The 18,423-nt window shown below is 43.8% G+C and overlaps 1 protein-coding gene across 3 annotated transcripts in view; it reads left to right on the forward strand.

Moving 5' to 3' along the window:
- Window positions 1-12,963, forward strand: part of Gpatch2 (G-patch domain containing 2) — a 185,240-nt gene extending 172,277 nt beyond the window's left edge. The window contains exons 10-14 of one of the 3 annotated variants that reach the window (XR_009057134.1): window positions 8,541-8,635; window positions 8,734-9,251; window positions 9,441-9,643; window positions 10,690-10,785; window positions 12,846-12,963. The gene's annotated coding sequence lies outside the window, so the exon portion shown is untranslated. Of the gene's footprint in view, window positions 1-8,540; window positions 8,636-8,733; window positions 9,644-10,689; window positions 10,808-12,845 lie in introns of those variants that run through there. The other 2 variants (XR_009057133.1, XR_009057135.1) reach the window with 2 other exon arrangements.
- Window positions 12,964-18,423: the final 5,460 nt, after the last annotated feature.

The following is an 18,423-nucleotide window of genomic DNA, read 5'->3' on the forward strand; positions in this document are numbered from 1 at the left end:
TTCTTGCTTGTCTCATTCATATTCTAAGATTAATGATACTCCCAATACATTTGATTTATCATTTAGAGAAAGCACTTGCTCAGAAAGTCAGCGCTGGATATTAAATGGTGATTGCCCGCAATGAATTCCTTCTCAACATCTGCAAAGACGATTTGGCTTTTCTTCCACTTAACTCTAAATGAGAGTTCTTGAACGTACTTCAGCAGAATTCATATTGGTTTTCAAAATATCTTTTCAAAGCTAGGGTGTTAAGAAGTCACATGTCTAATGCCTATTTTTCTAAGCTATCAAAGATGGGTATCTTTCACTCAAATTCTGGCTGATAATGCCCAGTTAAAGTATTTAGCTTTTCTACATTCAAATGGGAAATGTTTACTGTGTCCCGTGGGGCCTCAGGTGTGTGAACACCTGTCTCCAGACCAAGACAATGTCTTGAGAGGTTTAGAAGGTGTAGATGTGGAACCTGGCTGGAAGAGGTGGTCTCTGGAATTCATCTGTGACAGTTATACCCACATCTAGTTCTGACGCTAGTTTTCTGGTCCCTGATATAACAGCAGTGAGAAGCCACAGGGAATCCCCTTGCCATGCCTTCTCTCCATGGTGGAAAGTAGTCTCTTAAGCTCTAAGTTAGAATAGATCTCTCCTCCCCTACATTGTTTCTATTGGGTCTTTTGTCCCAACAAAGAGAATAATAACCAAAACTACCTTCCTTTTCATGTCAATATTATTTCATGTTTGTGGAGTACTTCATTATCTAGTATCTAGTGAACACACACACATGCCTGCACACATGTACATGCATATATGTACGTGGAGCATGTATGAAGGTCAGAAGACAATTTTCAGTAGTTGGTTCTCTCCTTACATTTGGTTTGGGTTTCAGGGATCCAACTTCTATTGCCAATCATGGTGGCAGATACCTTTCCCTATGAAACCATCTTTCCAGCCCTTAAAGTCATTTTAAATAAACATTTTGGTATGTTAAACCTTCCTTTGAGTGGAATTAAGTTCCATAACCAATGCTGTGTAATAACTTCAACTATATTTTAAATGTGGCTACTGCAGCTAATTCCTAGGATCTGCTTAGGAGGGCATTACATCAAGGTTATAGAAAAGAAGCTAAACCTAAATTAGAATGACATTTCAAAAGAAAATGTGGTATAAACAAAAACATACTGTTCTTGTCTTTAGAAGAGGCATAGTTTTGACCTAAAAGCCTTTGTGATCATATCTCTCATTATATTTGAAGTTGAGAAGATATTATTTAAAGCTCTTGGTCACCACAATGTACCAGTCACTGTAGACGCTAAGTAGAAAAGGGGGAGAATGTACAACATGCAAGTTGTACACACTGATTTAATTTCATTTGTCAACTTGGCAGGCTTTGGAATTGCCTGGGAGCTCAGTGAGAGACTGTCCAGATCAGGTAGATCTGTGGGCCTTTTTATTTTTTTGGTAGGGAATTACCATGATTACGTTAAATGAACATAGGTGGTACCATTCCCTCCTTGGGAGGTCTTGGACTGTATGAGTAGAGACAGTGAGCTGAGCAGAGCACTTGCTTTGGCTGTGGAATAATGGGACCAGCTGCATCAAGCTCTTGCTGTCTGAGTCTCCCGCCATGATTTACTGTACCCTGACTGCGCACTAAAATAAGCTCCTCCTGCCTTGAGCTTTTTTGTCAGGGGATTTATCATAGCAGTAGAAACAGAAACTAAGTCACAGAGCTTGCCTGAAATAACTCTGGGTAAATGTAGAAGAGCATTGTTTACCATAGTGCTATTAAGAACTGTGTTATTAAGAAATACTGGAGACAAGTTCACTTCACAAAGAGGCTTCCTTGACTCACAGTTCTAGAGGTTCGAGATCAGGTCCGAGGAGGGATAAGACCTGGTAAAGGACTCACCACAGATGGCTTCACACCATGGCAGGAACATGTACGGAAGCTAAGTAATTACAGGACCAAAGAGAAAGCCAGAGAGAAACTGAGTGGGCCAGACTCGGGCTTTCCTGCCAGCCCTTCTGCGAGATGCCAACATCGCCCTAACAGAAATACAGAAGATCCATCTGAAGACCCAGCCGATGCAAGGACCTTCCACCAGACACATCTCTTGTTCTACAGTCACCCATTTCTACCACCCCTGCAAACAAACACTGACCAGTTGGACACCTGGTGAACAAACCATACATCACATACGTAAGAGTCAAATGTGAGACAAACTGTGAGCTGGAGGGTGGAGTCAGTCATCTCTCTTCACATGAGATAGCACTGTAGCTGCATCCTAAATAATGAGTGGGGTAGTGTCATTTAGCGTTAAAAGTGATGGTTCAGGGTGTCGACAAGGTGTAAACTGGTAATGGTTAATTTTCATCGTCAACCTGACTAGATTAGAATAACCTAGGAGACAGTTCTGGAACTGGAGGAAGAAAGGTCTACCCTGAATGTGGGTAGTGCCATCCCAGACTGAATAAAAGGGGTGGGGGATGAAATCCAGCTTGGTGTTGGCATTACCTTCTGTTTTCTGATCTGCCCAGTTGTGAGCAAGCAGCCTCACACTTCTGCTGCCATGGCTGAGAGTTGCTCCTGCTGCTGTACCTTCCTCAACGGTGAGCCAAGTCAAACCAAAGCCAAATACCTCCCCCAAAATTGTATTTTTTTTTTCAACATACGTGCACCCAAAAGGAGAAAAGTTATAGTCACTTCAGGTTACTACCTGAGCTGTGATTCAAGTGTACATTGCCTGATTCTGATTCCCAACTTTGTTTACTTGGCCGCAGCATTAAGAAATCACATTTTTTTTGTTTGTTTTAGAATACAAACTTATGGTCAAAAGATGGATGAAAGCGAATGTGCTCATTTCAGAGACCATTCTGTCACTCCAATGCTGGAAATAGTAGCAATGGATAAAAGTGTCCCTCTATCTGTTACTTCAGAATGTCACCACTGCTAAGTGTCTAAACTAAGCTAGAGCTATGTTAAATTCAGAATAGGGATCCAAGCCAGCTAGATGGTTCAGAGGGTAAAGGTCTGTAGTGGTTTAATGAGACGTTCCCCATGGTCCCAGGCATTTTAATCCTTGGTCTCCAGTTGGCTGCATAGGTTTAGGAGCTGCAGGCTTGCTAGATGAAGTATGTTGCTGGGAATGGGCTTTGAGGTTTTGAAGTCATGCCCCATTCTCAGCTTGCTCTCTCTGCTCCCTGCTTATGGATGGAGATGTGTAAGCTTCAGCTGCCATGCTTGGCTGTGTAACACCACCAGTCGTGTTGCCAATAGACTCTTATCTCTATGGAACTGCACTCCTATAGTGGTATTTCGTTTATATTTCAATAAATAAAGCTTGCCTGAAGATCAGAGAATAAAACAGCCACACTGGCCAGCCTTACAGACCAGGCAGCAATGACACACACCTTTAATCCCGGTAGCCACACTAGCTTGCCATAGAAACTAGGCGGTGGTGGTGCACACCTTTAGTCCCAGAACTAGAGAGGATTATAGATAGGAGGAAACAGCTCTCAGGCGCAGTCTCATTCTGAGATTCTTGGAGGCAAGATTGCCATTTTCGGACTGAAGTTGAGGTATGAGTCAATGGCTGGCTTCTTTGCTTTTCTGATCATTAGGTTGAATGCCAATTTCTGCCTAAGTTTTTATTAATCATACTTCTTCACAATCTTAATTAAGCCCTCTCTTCTATAAGTTGCCTTGGTCACTTATTATTATTATTATTATTATTATTATTATTATTATTATATCACAGCAGTAGTAAAGTAATTAATACAAGGTACTTACAGCCTAGTCTGATAACCTGGCTTCTATTCTGGAGACTCACGTGGTTGAAAGAGAGAACGAACTGCTGCAGGTTTTTCTATGCCCTCTACAACCATACCAGTGCATCACCTGCGTGTTCATGCTCACAAGCATGTACACATGTGCACACACAAATACAACATAATTTAAAAACTTTTGAAAGAACATGGATCCAAATCAAGAAGGAATTATGGGAATGAAGGGTTAGGCTCTTGTGGCATATGAAATATGTGAAGGAACAGAAAGGTGAAAGTCTAACAAAAAGACGATTTTCTAAACTGGGCCTCTGGGTGACAGGAATGCCAACTGGAACAAGGTCAGTGTGAGACGACAAACCATTTCACGCATGTTGAAATGAAGGTGCCCTTGGGACGTCCAAATGAGAACACGGGTTCAAAGGGCATTTCTTATGCCATCCCGTGCCAGTGTAGGAGTTCCAGGGCTGTACGGCGTGCATTGGCTGCACTCTCTAAACAACCTAGTATGCACTTATGACATTTAAGGTAAAAGACATGACCAGACAGTAGGAGTCTATGAAGAACAGTCTACACATCGTTACTTGGCCCTAACACAAAAGTAAAATGCACATAGGGAGATGTTTATGAAAGTAAAACAAAAACATAACAGTGCAGAAAAGCAGAAAAGGAGGCCACGAGTGTCAATCAGTGTGCCTTCAGATGGCCTAGAGAGCTGCAGAGCCCCTGCAGCCCAAGTGCCTGAAATAATATGGCTTCCTCAGGAACCACCCAATCCCATGTCAGGATACATGTGCACATGCATAAACACGTGCCCACACACAATGTGTTGCCAGTAGTAGGGTGTGCCATTCCTTCCCACAGGTTTCTCAAATCAGTGCTAAAATCAAGCTAGCCTCACCAGCAGTGGTTGGGGTTTCAAATCAGATGCAGCGGGACCATGATATAGAGGCCATGACACCTCCATAAGACTCAAAACGGAAAACGCACCACAGTCGGTGTTCACAAGCATTTCAGGGAAGGGGCTCTCGCATTCTTTGGAGAGTGCATAGCCATAATTTTTTTGGGGGGGGGAATATGGTGATATTTAGATGTTTAAGTAGTTACGGTCATTGACTCAACATATTTTAGATCTGGCACATCAAAACCATGGTGCATATTAATATAAGTACAGAGGTGTACTGAAACACTAAAAGGGGGAGCTGGGAAAAGCTTATCTAGCACTTGAGAAGATTATGTTTTATTTACACCACTTATTACCAAGTATCTTTAAAGCACTAAAAAGATCCAGCTGTTTGAGATTCGAAAGCTGCCTAGGGTGTGTTGAGGGAAGGGAGGAGTCACGCCAAATGACGTTCCAATCAGAAACTCACTCTGACCAGTTGAAGAGATGTCTGAAATCTGTGCCTCTGAGCAAACGGGTGGGAGGGGCTTCTGACCTCAGTCTCCTCTCCAGGCTGCAGCTGGAGTGAGGATGCAGTCTGACGTCACTGGGTCATCTTTCCAGAAAAAGAGCTGAATTTTGTAACTTAAAATTTACTTCAAAAAGAAGGGACAAATTACAGTTTTCTACATTTCACTGAATTTATATTTTAAGGGAGAAATGAAGGATCGATGTGTAGTCGGAGGCTGTGTGCTCACACAGTAGGCTTGTACAACTGACCATTAGTCTAAGCATCTGGTGTGTGCTTATGAAGCCATTATATATTGTACGACAAATAGAAAGTGATCTAAGGCTTGGACATTTAGTGTGGGGGGCGGGGAGCACTGTGCTAAAGCACATGTGTAGATATTAGAGGACCACTTGGGGAGTCAATTCTGTCTTTCACTGCATGTTCTGAGGTTCAGACTCAGATCATGAGGCTCCTGCAGTGCAAGCCTCTACCTGCTGAGCCATTGCACCAGCCCCAACTTCAGAGTCTCAAATTGTGATGTTTTCTATTCCGTCATCACAAGCATTACATCACAACAGAAAACAGAGTGAGTAACAGTGAGGTAAATTGGAAGGTCCTCTCCGTTGTCATCTTTTTGCTGGCAACGTTTAATTTTTTTTTCCTTTTTATTTATTTATTAAAGATTTCTGCCTCCTCCCCACACCACCTCCCATTTCCCTCCCGCCCCAATCAAGTCCCCCTCCCTCGTCTGCCCTAAGAGCAATCAGGGTTCCCTGCCCTGTGGGAAGTCCAAAGACCATCCACCTCCATCCCGGTCTATTAAGAGGAGTATCCAAACTGCCTAGGCTCCCACAAAGCCAGTATGTGCAGTAGGATCAAAAACCCGTTGCCATTGTTCTTGCGTTCTCAGTAGTCCTCATTGTCTGCTATGTTCAGCGAGTCCGGTTTTATCCCATGCTTTTTCTGACCCAGGCCAGCTGGCCTTGGTGAGTTCCCAATAGAACATCCCCATTGTCTCAGTGTGTGGGTGCCCCCCTCGCGGTCCTGAGTTCCTTGCTCGTGCTCTCTCTCCTTCTGCTCCTGATTTGGACCTTGAGATTTCAGTCCGGTGCTCCAATGTGGGTCTTTGTATCTGTCTCCTTTCATTGCCTGATGAAGGTTACTGTTCGGGAGGATGCCTATATTTTTCTTTGGGTTCACCTTCTTATTTAGTTTCTCTAGGATCACGAATTCTAGGCTCAATGTCCTTTATTTATGGCTAGAAACCAAATATGAGTGAGTACATCCCATGTTTCTGTTTTGGGGTCTGGCTTACCTCACGCAGGATAGTGTTTTCTATTTCCGTCCATTTGCATGCAAAATTCAAGAAGTCATTGTTTTTTACTGCTGAGTAGTACTCTAATATGTATATATTCCATACTTTCTTCATCCATTCTTCCATTGAAGGACATCTAGGTTGTTTCCAGGTTCTGGCTATTACAAACAATGCTGCTATGAACATAGTTGAGCAACACATTGGGATAGAGGAAAAAAATCTCCAAAATACAGAAAAACATAAAGAACAAAACAGGGCATACACAGAGCTGTTCCAACCAGGATTCTGTGAATGCTTCTGAACACTTTTGTTACTCCTTGTCTTCGTCATCCTTGAGTAAATAAATAATGTTTGTTGGTCAATTAAACACCATTGCATAAAGATGCTTCCAATTTCCAAGACTGCAGTAATCTCCTGTGTCCACCTTTGATAGAATAGGGATGTCGATACAGCTTTATGTGTGATGCAGGTCTCCGGCATGCTAGAGGTGGAGTCGTTGGAACATCCCGAGCCCTGTGTTGCTCTACTATGAGCCAGGACTAGGATGCTGGAAGAGTTCAGAGTCAGTTTTCCATGTTACAGCAGATTTGAATGAAATGATAATTATTGATCCAACAACCTGAAATGGTTTCTCCTAAGTCTGTAGGGAAACGTTGTACAAATGTGTACTTGGGGACTCTTAAATAATACTTATTAGTGACTTGGCAGGAGCCATTAAAGATCAGATGTAACTCCTTTCCAGCTCCCTCCTCTGTGACCTACTTGCTAGAGACTGCCCCATGTGGGTGGAACCCAGCAACTCACAGCTGCAAAGAATGCTGAAGTAATACCTCTGTATTCTTCCATCTTCCTTTAACATATTATATCTAAACCATCCTCTTGTCAGCAGTTAGAAGCACTTGCTGCTCCTGCAGATGGCCCAGGGTCAGTCCCCAGCACCCACATCATGGTGCACAGCAACCTGCACTTCCAGCTCTAGGGAATCTGATGCCCTTTTCTGGCCTCCAGAGACTCCCGCATGCATGTGATGCACATAACCCAAACAGGCACACACATACACATAAAGACAATAAATAATCTTTAATTTACTCTCTTAAACTTATTAAAACTTCTCGGTTGCTTCACTTGCCTCCAATTTTCCTAATTTATTTCTATAGCTTTCTAAATTACAGTAAAAGTTTGGGATATTTAATAGTATCTGTCATGATTCTACTAAATTCTGATCAACATATTTCTGCAATTTTTGTATCAGAAATGTTTCCCTAGTGATTTTCAGCCATCACCTGACTAGTAAAAATGGGATGCTTGAGTGGTCAACATGAAGCTTTCTATGCTGTGTTATGTTTTCCCTGGCACACTTTAAACTGTTTCCATATAACACTGTCTTCAGAGAACACAGAGCAAGCTTCACTCCAGCCACATGACAAAGCCAAATGTGGACCCTCCTTCATACACACGTCCTGCCAAGACCCTTACTGAAATGAGATGACACTGTTTAACCAGCGTCAGACTTACTTTGAGTCACCTTCTTGGTTATGAAACCTAACCTGTAGGGTGGGACTTTGAAGGCCTATGATATGTTGCTAGAGGTGTATAGATACGTTTAAATTGTCTCTTTTCAATGTGTTCTGGCACTATAGCCTAAAGTCAGAACTAGGTTTTCCTTCCTTTTTTTTTTTTTTTTAAACAACCTGCTCCAATGAATGGAGGAAGCAGACTGCCTCTTTGCTGAGCACTCAGACAAGGTGCTGAAGGTGCTGATGTAACAACAGTGGACAAGCAGCTGGGAGCTGGGCTGTCAGCCTGTCATACACTGACAAATCTGTTGTTCATATTCAGGCAGGATGCGTGTGTCCACTCGCCACCAGCATCATCCATCTACCAGAGGGGGGATGCGGGCAGTCTGCACCCTGCTGCCTGTGGACCAAACACGCTGATTACAATCCTCCCGAAAGCTGGCGGCTAAACAACTCGTTTACTTTGTGATGATGGGGCCTGGCAAATGAGACAAGCAAGATAGCCTGCTCAATTTTTGTTTCTCTTCCTTTAAGGTGCCAAGACAGCCCGTATTACCGTTTCATATCACACACATAAAACCATAACTCTAAATCGCTCCAGTCGGGTCTTCTGAAAAAAAGAAAGGAAGGTGAGTGGAAGAAATATTCAGTTAAAGTGCTGTTATTTAGAGAAAACATACTTTGAACACAATACAGTGTGCTCACCCCCCCCCTTTTTATTTTTCAGGCAGGCCAACTTTCAGAGTGCTCTCTGCAGGTTTCCCCAGAGCCATCGCAGCTATGACACTCCCTCCCTCCCCTCTCTCTGCTGATCCATTCCAGGTTGATCGCAAAGCCTGCCTGAGATTGAGTTTACAATTCCCCAATCAAGACATATCTATATTTATATGGGTCTTTGTAAATCAATGAAGAATGCTCTCATATGCATTTGGGAGGAATTGAGTGGTAATGTAGAGGATGCCCCAGAGTTCCTTGCATGGTGTGGCTCACGATTTGTTGACCTTCACCTAGACTGTTGAAAAACAAACTTTGCATCCTTTCCAACAGCCTCTCCTGGAACACTGCCCACTGCCCCTTCTTTACTCATCGAAGTGTGCACTTCAGAAAGGGCAGAATCCTGACTGCTCTGCGAAATGTTTACACACAGTTTTGTGTTTCCCACCCCATTTGTAGGTGCCTTTCCCAAGTTGTTTTCTGGCAGTTTTCTTCAGCCTCTCTGAGGAGATATTCTGAGGAGCACTTGAGGTAGGCTACTCAGTCAAGCCCACAAGGAGCCCACATCCACTCAAAGAGCAAGGCAAAAACCAAGGGTAGCCTTGAAACAACCATGTTAGCATTTTAGAATTAAGGAATCTTCATATTCCTATGAAAAGTGCAATCCAAATGTCACTACAGTTCATAATTTAATTTTAAAATCCTTTTACGATGAAACAGCCACAGCTGCCGAGATCCTTCTATGTGCCTGTCTTTTTCTCCATCTGTATTCGCGCTGAGAGGAAGAAGTGTAGTTCCTGAGATGTGTGGGCTAGAAATGTGATGGTGAAAAAGCCCACTAAAGAAGAATGTTCTTGTGTTCCCTGCCTACGGCACGTGCTACACTCCTACGCAATTACGCTTGTATCAACAGACAAATAAAGGTATTTACCGCAGACAATTCCTAAGATTCCTTGGCTTGTTTTTGTTTGAGACAATCTCATTCTCTAGGCTATGCTGCCTTGGAACTCTGTAGCCCATGAGAGTGTTGAACTTGTAGTGATCCTCCTGCATCAGGCTTCTGAGTACTGGGATTATACCTGACTCAGTATGTGCACTTGCAAGGAGCACAAAGAAGCATTCACAGTGTGGCAAGTTGCAGTCAGCACACACTGTACGCGCACACTCACACACATGAAGGAGGGTTTGCATGGAGTAAGCCGCTCTACAGGGAATTCACTCTGGTTGTGGCCCGTTTCCTACAACAGCACAAAGCGAATGCATTCTTTCTTTAAAAAAAAAATACATTTTGTTTTATTTTATTGGTTTTCTGCACAAAGGCTGATGGTGTGGCCTGGGCTAGCCTCAGACTTTCCACCATCAATTACCCTAGATTCTTATGAGTGTTGGAAATCCTTGATTCACCTTATGTATGACATCACATAGCTTTAAGCAATATTTTACTCAGTTCACAACGTGCCTCATATTTTTCTGGGTCTTGAATGAGAAGATAAATGAAAGCACTATGCAATCCATAGTGTGAAAAGAAATTGGAGGATTGTTTTATATTTCAGAAATGAGTTTACCCTAATGGAATAGAAACCATAAATATTCAGGAGAGCCAAATAATTCTGATCAACTTGAGCAATATCTCAATTAGCTCTACACTCTCAAGTTTTAACATTGTGCTTATTGTCAATAAAATAATGAGGTAAATTCTTATAAAAATTCCTGGGTGCTCTTTATTCTGGCCAGAAACCCAGGTGATTTTTGATTGACAGAAAGATTACCTAATAAACCTTCAGTACAAACTAATTAATCACTCTGAATACAACACTAAATTGGCAGGCATAAAAAAAGCAAATGAGATGGGTGTTGAGGACCGTTTTCAAGTGACCTTAGTTGAAAGCCAAGTCCAGAATGATTTCATCTTTAGCAGCGCCCGCCGTGTTCATGAGAAACAGTGTCTGCTTGTGTTTTCCTTGCCCAGACTCCTGCCTGTCACTCCCTGATCAACACTTAGCTGTGAATGGGACCGGACAAAGAAGCAACAAGTCTCTGAAAAGCTCCTGTACATGGCTGCAGGGTAATGCCAACTTCACCTGGCTCAGCTTCTTCTGCCCTTGTAATCTACTTCCTGACAGCGTTGATTGTATTGCAGCATCGCAATTTTATTAATCGTGTGTTGGCTCCTTGAGGGACCACTTTTACTTCAATCCCGTTACCCTGGCTGGGCGCTCAGTCCTAGTGTGGTCAGTGCAGGCAAGCTACAACAAAACCTGACAATTTTGATCACATGTTGTTCTTTAAATGTGTTCTTATGCTGAATTCGAACATCCAAAGGGAACCAGCAAGGTGGCTGGCTCCCTGGGTAAACACACTTGCTGCCAAGCCTGAAGCTGTGAGTTCAATTCCTGGGACCCACATGGCGAAAGGCAAAGACTGACTCCTACAAGTTATCCTCTGACCTCTACAAGCCCCACAGGTACCCCACACCCCACTCATAAACAAATAAAAGTAATAAAACATGAAACGGCACACCGTTTTCTCCAGTAGAGTAATTACTTTCCCCTTTGCTGTCGCAAAATGTCTGACAAATACAGTTCCAGGAAAGAGTGAATATTCTGACTCACAGGGTGAGGGAGGCTAAATCCAGCAAAACTGGGAAGTCCTGGTGGAAGGCACATGAGGCAGCTGCTCACATCGTGTCCGCAGTCAGGAAGCTGAATGACAAATGCTGGCGCTCAGCGTGCTTTCTGCTTTCGCCCAGTCCAGGACCGCAGCCCAGAAAATGATATCATCTAATGTTCGAGAGGATCTTCCCTCCTCCATCGAAACCTCACTTGTAACACCTTCACAGACATCCCCAGAGGTGTGTGGACATGCTGATTGGAAATCCAGTCCAGCTGAACCTGAAGATTATCCAGCACACTTAGAAAGCCAGAGCTCTTAAGAGTTCATGATCTTCTGCCCATTGTTCCGAAAAGAAAGTTAGCTTACCAGCAGTTTTGATCAGGAATTCACCAAGTGAAATATATCCTCCCTCTTTTCCCCCAACCCCCTCCCAGCTCACCTTACCTACAGGGCTCTGCATAATCAAAGTGCCTTGGGGAAGACCCAGGGCCTTGCTAGAACAGGAACACATTTGCTACCTTCCATGTGTTTCCTCCTGCAGCAAGCAACAACTCAAGGTTTACCTGATTTGCATCTTAAACTATAGAAATGATCCCTAACAGTATACTCTTTGGAGATTTGTCTTCTAACCTCCAACCAATAGATAGATAGATAGATAGATAGATAGATAGATAGATAGATAGATAGATGATAGATAGATAGATAGATAGATAGACAGATGATACATAGATAGATAGATAGATAGATAGATAGATAGATAGATAGATAGATAATAAAAATAAAAATAAACATGAGGCAGTACTAAGAACATATAATATTGTGTTGGGTTTCCTACTCCCAGCCTATCTTGAGTCTGCTCCGGTCTGCTTCTGGATGTTGAATGTTGCTCAGGTAGCTTTTCTCTGCTGGCCTACCTCACTCATGATTGGCTGGCTGGCTGCCCTAGAAGTGGGCTGTCTGTGTCTGGGTGCAGAATCCATGTTGAATTCTAAACCCATCCTAGCAGGCAAGGGGTCGACTTGGGAAATGCTAAGCAGCCCCCAGCTATTTACTGAAGCTCCTTGTTCTGTTCTCCCTTCTCTGCTAGGTTGTCTTCCCCCGCTCCCAGCCCAGCCCTGCTCCGCCAGCGCCCTCTCTTTCCTGTTCCTACCCAAGCTGCTCTGAGACAGAAAGGGAGAGCGGAATTATTTATTGTGCGTCTGTTTGAAGTGAAAGGCTTTTACATTTTAATGAGCACTAAATAGGTGCGAGGAAATATTGTTCATTAGCTGTAATCTGCGGAATTGCTTGAGTGAGCTTCCTTTGGAGGCTGCTTTAAGCGGTTCACTCAAGTAGAGCAGTTTGTATGGTAATTAAGGGAGCATTTTGCTGTCAACATCTGTGCTGCTATTTATAACAGGGGAGGTGGCTTGCGGCTCCACTGGAGGGCTGGAGGGTGTGGGTGCTGAGGGATGCAGGTGGGACGGGTGACAGTCAGTAGCAGCCCAACCATGACAGTCTTCTTTTCTCCAGCTATCCTCCCGTTCAGCCTCAAATACTCCTCACAGAAATCCACCGCCATTCATCGTGGCTGGAAGAATTCTTGCACTGATGTCTCTTCATTAATCACAACCTCCACCTGGCAGCCCAGGCAGGGAGAGTCAAGATGCTGCGGAGAGGCAAGTGGTCTTTAGCTTTGTCGCAGGTTCTTTCTGTCTCTTGTGCATTTTTGATTCTCTGTGTCGCTCTGATGGGACAACACGGTACCAGCCTAAGGGCTGTGGCACTCAGAGGCAGTCAGAGATGGCCAAGAAAGAACACTGAGCACCTCATATCCCTGCTGAGATGGAGGAACCTATTGACAGCATTAGCGTGGCCCACAAAAAGTGTGATTCCATGTCCTTCTGGAGTGGCCTGGGGTACTCTGTATTCTTTGCAATACCAAAATGATCTGGCCTGCATACCCTCCAGCTAGAGAGATGCGGAGGTTACCTGGAAAATTCTAGGAGACAGACTTACCAGGTCAGAGGACATGCAGCAGGAAGCTGGTTTGGCTATGCTGAGGTGAGGAGCAGGAAAATGTGGGTAGGAAGTGGATGAGCAGGGCAGAAAGCCTGTAAAGGAGGCTGATGGCAAGACCACTGGCGGGGCCGAGTTGGTCTCCGACTGAGTGATGCCTGGGTGAGCTGGGAGCTGGTGAGCACAGGGCTGAAGGCAGGCAGCTCTGTAAGGGAAGGAAGGTAAGGCCCCACCTTCTGGGGGCAAAGAGGAGGTGCCTCATCTGCTATCCCGAAAAACTTGTCCCGACTCCTTATGTTTTCTCCAGTTTAACATCGACCCAGGCAAGATTCTTGAGAAGAACAGCCATTTTGCCTAGCTGTGAAGGTGCAGCCACAGAGAGGCAGAAGTCAAGCAGATCCCAGCTGCTAGAAGGCAACAGGCCTCATGCACCAGGCTGGGTATCCAACAGCAGGGGGGTTCTCTGTCCATTTCTTCACACTTTCCTCTTTTGCTTCTTTCCTTCCCTCTATCCTTCCTTCTTTCTTTCTGTATTTTGAGACAGGGTCTCCTATAGTTTAGGCTGGCCTTGGCCTGCTTGTGTAGCAGAGGATATCTCTTAACCTCTGCGCTTCCCCTACCACCATCTTCTGAGTGCTGAATTCACAGTTGTACACCATCATACCTGGCTGATGAGGCATTGGGGGTCATACCCTGGGCTTCACGTATCCTAGAGAAGCACTCGACCCTTCCAGCTACACTTCTAGTCCCCCAACTCCGGGCCTTTCGATTTTAATACATAGGCATTATTTGGCACATAGTAGGAGAGTACTCAAAATCAATATCTTTTGAGTGAATGAATAAATTATTGAGGATCCATTGACATCAAGAAAGGCTTACAATAAAAGATGTGGAACATGATAATGGCCAGCTCTTCTTCACCTGGGGACCTTTTACTCAGTGAGTTGGTCAGCTCTTCTTCACCTGGGACCTTTTACTCAGTGAGTTGATAAAGGTTTAACAGCCTTCAAAAGGAATATATATTTTTTAATCCCACACAAAATCTTGATTTTTGAAAAAAAATGCATGAAGAAACATCAGGTATACTGAGGAAATTAAATAGGTTTGGTGTTTTGAAGAAGAAATGTTCCCCACGGGCTCGTGTACTTGAACACTCGGTCCCCAGTTGATGGTGCTGTTTGAGGAGGTGATGGAACTTTTAGGACACGGCACGTCACTGGAGGAAGTATGTCCCTGGGGTGGACTTTGAGGTTTAAAGCCTTCTGCCACTTCCAGTTTTAGGGAAGCAGCTTTCTGCTTGTGATTAAAGATGGGATCCCCCAGCTTCCTGTTCCTGCCCCTTGCTGATATCTTCCCTGCCACCATGGGCTCCTGTTGCTGTAGAGCCATGAGACAGAATAAAACCTTTCTTCTTTGAATTGCCTTTGCTCTTGATGTCATTAGGCCCAGCATTTTACCTCTACGTTATTTTTGTCTTGATTTTGCATAATTATTAAATGTTGTTTGAAAGTCTGTGTTTGTCCAAAGGCAATTTCACTTAATGACTCACTTTGAGAAGTCAAATACAAACAAACAAAGTGAATCCCACGTGAGTGAAGATGATTTGAACTTGGAGATTGCCATAAATAACTCAGCTTTTCAAGTGGCTGCCAAATTAGTATCAGTAGTTGCCCTACCATGACCCTTCAATATAGTTAGGCTTGAAAAAAAATCTGTCATCTATCGAATGTCCCTTTTTGTCTCTCAGTGTGTTAGTCAGCTGTCTGTTACTATAACAAAACTCCAGAAATGGTCAACTCATTTTACAAAGGAATTTTTCTTTCGGATCTTCATTTTCAAGGTTCCAGTCCACTGCCTCTTAAGCCTGTAGCTCTGGGTCTAGATAAGGGAGTATCACAATATGCTAGAAGGGTGATGTGCTCACCTGCTGGTGGCCAGCAAGTTGGAAGAGAGAGAAAGCCAGAGCTATGTCCCAAAATCCCACCACAGCACAGTGGGGTATCTCTTCTTCAAGTAGGAAGAGAGAGAAAGCCAGAACTATGTCCCACAATCCCACCACAGCACAGCGGGGTATCTCTTCTTCAAGTAGACGCCTAGAAAGAGCTGCAAAAGAGAAAAATGAATTGACTCGGGTTCATGCTTCAGGTATATCTGCACACCAGTCTTCATAATAGAACCTGGAAGGCCACCTTGAAAGGGTTAAGTGTCTAGAACTGAAGTGTCATCTCTAAGAATTTTGAGATTTAATGTTTCTATAGGACTCACTTCTAGCCTATTGGTATGGCATTAAGCCTGGCTCCAGACTTCCAGGGGCTTAAGTGTGGGCTTCATGCAAATTGCAAAGAAATTATTAAAAAGTTATCTTGCAAATTCACATCAGAGCGGTGTCTGTGTTGGGTAGCATGAGAGGATGTGACAGTAGGCAGATCGAGTACAGGTGTTGTCAAGATCAAGGCAAAGGTCATGTGGACACTCTTCCGGAAGAGATTTAACTCTCACTCAAATCCATAGATGTGACTGGTCACCGAAATTTTCAAACAAGAAACAAACATGATCCAGTTGGAACTGTAGGTCATTTGAGCAGCAACAAAGACAGGAATAGAGGAGGATCAGATGAATGGAGGAGTGGGGGAGAAGGAGTGATGGAGGAAAGGAGAAGGGGGAAAGGAGCAGAGGAGTATAGAGTTCAAAGAAAGCCAATGAAATTTTTTTTAATAAAGTATCTTAACGTAAAATTACAGAGGCAGAGAAAAGCACATAGACAATCGTGAGCATCCACTGAGGATACCGTAAGATCCTGAGGTAGGACCACAGAAGCAATGGTTTTGAGGAAGAGGCGGGAAGAAGTCTGCAGGAACAGTTTCTGTAAGAAGGGGTAACCTGGTAGGTTAGACAGAGCGGGAAAGAAGAGTGCATTTAATTTTAAGGTTTGCCTACTCAAGGAAGTCCAGCTGGCAGCCACTTTACAATTTGTGTTACATTGTCATAGGTTATTGCTGCTACACTTGCCATTTACCAGCTGAAGAACTGGGTTCCCTAGGAGAAGAAAACACTAGATTTAGAGCCTGTTCAAGATTCCTGGGGGAGGGGGTTCTAAGTGTTGCCTCCTCTCCTCCTAAGAGGGCACATTGACAAAAGGATGGGGGCTGGTGGTGTGCTTGTTTGTTTCTTTATTCAAGCTAGAAAAATTTCACATACACACACAATGCTCAACACCTCTTCCTATAAGTTGTGCCATTTGGGAGCTTTTAGAATACTCAAAAATTTGGGCTGCCATTTTCCATTTTGCAAACCATTGGCACAAAGCCATGTATCCCAAACATTATCTTCACCTCTAAAGGAAACCTTACGCCCATAGTAGTCACCCCTCATACCCATATCCTGAGAGAAGATGTTGAGTCAATGTGGTGCCTTAAACTGAACTTGCCTTCAGGAATATCAAATTAGAGATATCGGTGGTGTCTCCAAGGGCAGCATCTGGATGTGAAGACTGAGGGAGATGTCTGTGCCGGAAATGAAACTTCCACAAGCACCTACCAATGGGAGTTGTGGTAAACACAGACTGAAAGGCAGGGTGATATTTCTAGGCTGAGAGAGGCTGATATTCAAGTCTGAACAGACTTAGGGAAGTGTGGTTTGTGTTGCGCTACTTGCATCTTGTCACAAATCAGCTGCTTGCTGAGACCCACCTGGAGCTTGTGGTCTAGAGAAGGCCAGAACTCTACAGCCATCACTTCCCAGACTGACCAGAGTGAGGAGGGCAGTTATTCACAACCTCCACCCATCATCTTCTTCGAGTTACTAGAGTTCTCTGGAGGGACAGAAACAATAGAATGCATATTACAAAGGAGATTCATTTGATTGCCATCCACGAGAGAATCCATTATCTGCTTTGTCCATGTGACTGGGTATCTCAACATCCCAATTTGATGCTGAAGGCCTGGAGGATTTCTGGAGAGCCATTAGTCTTCAGTCCACACTGGAAAACCAAAGAATCTGGGTTCTGATGTAATGATGACCCCAACCATAACAATAGAGAAGATTGAAGGAGTGAAGACAGGCAGTTGGGCTTTCTCCTCAGAACTCTTTGATCTAGGCTACAGCCTGTAGGTGCTGCCTATTCTGAGGGGTGATCCTCACCCCTTCAGTTAATTCTTTATGGAAATCCTACCACAGACCCACCCATAGGCACATCTCTTAGTTCATTCCAGATCCAAACAAGTTGACAACCGAGACACATTCATTAATGAAAAATTAAAAATATCAGAACCCATTTTATCTTCTTAGCAGTGGAATTCTAAATTCCCAAGGACATGATCAGATCTCACTTCTCTTCCTGTTCTCGGTTGACCACAGTATGTATGTGCCATGAGCAGAAATTAAATGTCTGCTGACAGAGGAAGACAAGACTTTACTGATACAACATTTAATCCTCAGTCATTCGTTGTTGAGTGTGGCAAACCTTCCCTGGGGAGACATAACACATGTTGACTCACCCCAGAAAGAGATCCCCAACAGACGAAAATAAGGGTTGCACCAAAGCTCAATTGGACAAATTAATGAGTTTTTATTGGGGTTCTATAGGGGTGTGTGGGAGAGGTTATATACAGGAACAGGAATGACACAGAGCAACAACTACATCACTGAAAAACTCACTCCAACAGGGGGATAACTCATGATGCAGCCCTGATGCTTTCTCCACAGCTTCCAGGTGACCCCACAGTCTGAGTATCTCCTGTGCTGCTGGGCTATAAAAGGAGACTGCTCTTTCATTTCCCAGCCGCCCAAACCCAAACAATCACACAGAAACTGTATTAATTACAACACTGTTCAGTCAATGACTCAGGCATATTTCTAGCTAGCTCTTACATCTTGAATTAACCCATTTCTATTAATCTGTGTCTTGCCATGAGGCTGTGGCTTACTGAAAAGTTTCCGGGTCCTTCTCGTTTGGCAGCTATGTGGCATTTCCTTGACTCTGCCACTCTATATATCTCTGTTTGGATTTCCTGCCTGAATTTACTCTGCTAAGCCATTGGCCAAAACAGCTTTATTCATCTACCAATAAAAGCAACACATATACAGAAGGGCA

Source organism: Chionomys nivalis, chromosome 5, assembly GCF_950005125.1.
Source record: "Chionomys nivalis chromosome 5, mChiNiv1.1, whole genome shotgun sequence".
Taxonomy (NCBI): Eukaryota; Metazoa; Chordata; class Mammalia; order Rodentia; family Cricetidae; genus Chionomys; species Chionomys nivalis.